Here is a 3,731-nt window from a genome sequence, read left to right on the forward strand (position 1 = left end):
CATGTCCAACAGGCGTTTGACCCCCATCAGATCGTACGATCCGTGCGTTAGGGTTAATCGGCTGCTGGTGAACCCCATCAGATCCAGTGATCTGTGCGTTGGGATCAGCCGTCATGTTCATCGAATCGTTCACAGTTTGGTTCTCCATCGATCTGTTACTCAACAAAACAAGCAGATACAGATGTATCAGTCACAGATGTATATAAAATAAATAGCTTTAAGATTGTTAAAACAATCTGCGATTAATACAAATAATCAAACAAGTGTGTGCGTGAGTAAACGAGATCAAACGGAGGAAGAAAAGATATAAACTAGAAGAGAGATCCTCGAGTCCAGTTGAAACTGTCTCCTTAAAGCTATTTCGCCTCTCACCGTATGTGCGAGTCGATAGCCTCCCAGGATAAAACGAGGTAGCGGCGACGTTACGGATAACGAGCACCTTCAGCGAGCTTGAACGGGCACGAAACTATCACCGAGAGAGAGAGATTTGTGTTTAGAGGCGAATATGTTTTTGGTGTCTAACCCTAACGCCTTAGAGGTGTTTATATAGGTGTAGATAGACTTGTGCGCTACTCTTTTCCATAATTAAATATCATTAATTATGGAATCGGTGTAATACTTGCAAGCTACTCTATTCCATAAATAATCTGAAACAGAATCAGATTAAATATATCAAGACATACACCATATCAATTAATCTGAAACAAAATCAAATTAATTTATGCCATAATATTTGAGTCAAATTCTAATGGAAAATAATAATTTCTATTATTAAGAGAATATCATCATATCTCACACATCTTTTAGTCATAATGCTCAAAAATATGACTTACCAATATGGGACTTATACCCATATTTTCCAACAAGTTTGTCAAATATGATTCATAATGTTAAGTTACCGGTTCTTCTACAACTTTAAGGTGTTAAGAAAATGACTTATCAGACTATTATATTCTATACGAAATCCATATGAATTTCATCTGCTCTGTCAACATATAACATATTGCTTACATGTCTTAACACTGGTAAATTAAAATACTGAATTTAACTTGAGCTTAGCTAGTTCACGAAATATTAATACCGAATATCTAGCCAGTAGCCTTATAGGTGAAAAATACATTTCCTCTCAAGTGTCTGGTCCTTGTAATTGTACATTTTCTCTCAAGCTTATAAATTTGTATGTAGAAAATTCTGTTTCTCCATTAGGATTCAACCTTCACATTTGTTGTTTCGACCAAATTCTTAATTGGAACAACACGATCTACACCGTATATGTTTCATATACGATGATTTATCATTGGTCTTCTCCTAATTTTTCTACAACAATAACATTACGCACTGAGCTTTTGCGGAAGAATCAAATGTTATGTTAGTCAAAAAGTAGCCACCTTTGTATACGCACTGGACAAAGTTTAATGTTTCCTTGCAAAGTAGTCAAATTATGTGTGTGTGTGTGTAATTTTAATATGACAATAGCATGCTCATCATTTCATTTGGTTTAAGTTTTAAAACAATGCCTAGGACGGAGATTGGCAGCGGAGGAGATAAAAGATGGTCTCTTGACAGAGCGACTGCTCTGGTCACCGGCGGAACTCGTGGGATAGGGTTCAATAGCATGTCCATTTATAACAATCGCTGATTTTATGATTTGCTATAATTTTTTATGTTTTTCTTGTAGAGTTTATACTTTTTAGAAGATCAGGAACTATCACATGCTATGGTATATTTATCAGTTATGCTCTTTTATTTCATTATGTAGGCATGCAATAGTGGAAGAGCTAGGTGGGTTTGGAGCAGCAATTTATACATGTGCTCGCAATAAGAAAACCCTTGATCAATGTTTAGAAGAATGGAAAACCCATGGTTTTAACGTCACAGGATCCATATGTGACTTAAAATTGCCATCAGAACGTGAGCAGCTGATGGAATCTGTGGCCTCTGTATATGGAGGAAAGCTCAACATTCTGGTATGCTTTTCATTTGTTTTTTATTACAGACTACTTGGTTTGATTTTGAGGTTACTTAATGCAATAAATGCGAAAAAAAATACATGTTTAGGTTAATAATGCTGGCATAGCTTTACTTAAGGAGACTACAGAGTTCACAGCGGAGGATTAATGGGTACCAACTTTGAGGCTTCTTACCATCTGTGTCAACTTGCATATCCTTTACTCAAGGCTTCAGGGAATGGGAACATTGTGTTTATTTCTTCGGTCGCTGGTGTCGTCGCTTTACCTTTGGTCTCTATCTACTCATCTTCCAAAGGTATGTGTACGCAAGCACTCTTAAAATATAATACAAGATCCAATTAAGTCTACCTCATTTTTAGTAGAACTGGTAAGTGGTAACCTAAACACGCACAAGCACATACTCATATGCCATGTTCACAGGGGCAATCAACCAACTGACAAAGAGTTTAGCATGTGAATGGGCACAACACAATATTCGTGTCAACTGTGTTGCGCCTTGGGTCATCAAAACTGATATTGTTGCTGGAATACAAGTAAGTTTGGTGATTAATCTTAATACCTTTCTCTTTTGTTCGATAATTCCTTGAATATTATTTTCAAGATTTAAATCTAAACAATTTAGTTACAATATATGGACTTTTCATGCCCGGGATGAGATGAAACTTTTGGGCCCCCTCATACCTTAAGCCTGTGTTTGCTCCTTCTAAGTGCTACCTATACTCTAAAATTGTTGCTCTTTTCTGATATTATGATATGGTTAGGAGGATCCAGGACACAAAGAAATATTACATGCGATGGTGTATCGGACTCCGATGCGTCGCCCTGGAGAACAGAAGGAAATATCTGGAGTAGTGGCATTCCTTTGCTTGCCTGCAGCTTCTTATATCACTGGCCAAATTGTTTGTGTTGACGGAGGTCACACTGTCTGTGGTTATTAGAGCATCTCCAATCCTTACTTATCTGTTAGCTATATCCTACGTGGACAACAAATTTTAGCTAACGGTTAAGATTTTTGCTTCTCCAAGAGCACAATCTGTTAGCTAAATTTTTAGATAACGCTAAAATGATCCTTTATTAATTGGGTAGCCATTATCTATAATTGCCCCATAAGCTCTGCCTAATTAAAAATATTAAAGTAATATTCTCTTTATAAATCTAATGACGTAAATCATCCACGTGATCTTGATATTTTAAAACTAATACTTATTATTATTTTTAAAGGATAGCTAATCATTATTGATAATAGCATTGTAGCAAAATATCTTTTTCATCATCTAATTTTAGCTAACTATTATTTTATATTATTTTAGCTAATCAAAATGACTAACCCCCTTAGAGATACTCTTAGTAGATGAATAATGTTAGATTTACAAAATTGTATACGAAATTTTTCACAAAATGAACATGTGATATGTATTGATTGAAATAGTCCTCTTCATTCACATCAACAATCCAATTATAACATCACACATCGTGCCACATCATTTTATAAATTTTTTGTTAACCAAATTTTATGTATGTAGCACTAATCTCAGCAGATTATAAGAATGTAGCTAAAATACAAATTTCTTACAAAAATACATACTCCTCTAGCTATCCATTACATAGAAGAATTACTTGATGTGTAAACTAAGGTGATTTCTACTATTTGATTGGTAATTTGTATTAGTCTGCTATAACGTGTTTTAGGATGATCGGTGTTTATCAAGTGATATCCGAGTTAAAACAGTAAGATTTTCCGATTCTTGGGGAATATTTGAT

At 35.1% G+C, this 3,731-nt stretch overlaps 1 pseudogene; it reads left to right on the top strand.

Annotated features, from left to right (window-relative positions):
• Positions 1 to 1,473: 1,473 nt before the first annotated feature.
• Positions 1,474 to 3,068, top strand: LOC141688991 (tropinone reductase homolog; annotated as a pseudogene).
• Positions 3,069 to 3,731: the final 663 nt, after the last annotated feature.

Source organism: Apium graveolens, chromosome 10 (genome assembly GCF_009905375.1).
Source record: "Apium graveolens cultivar Ventura chromosome 10, ASM990537v1, whole genome shotgun sequence".
NCBI classification, from domain to species: domain Eukaryota; kingdom Viridiplantae; phylum Streptophyta; class Magnoliopsida; order Apiales; family Apiaceae; genus Apium; species Apium graveolens.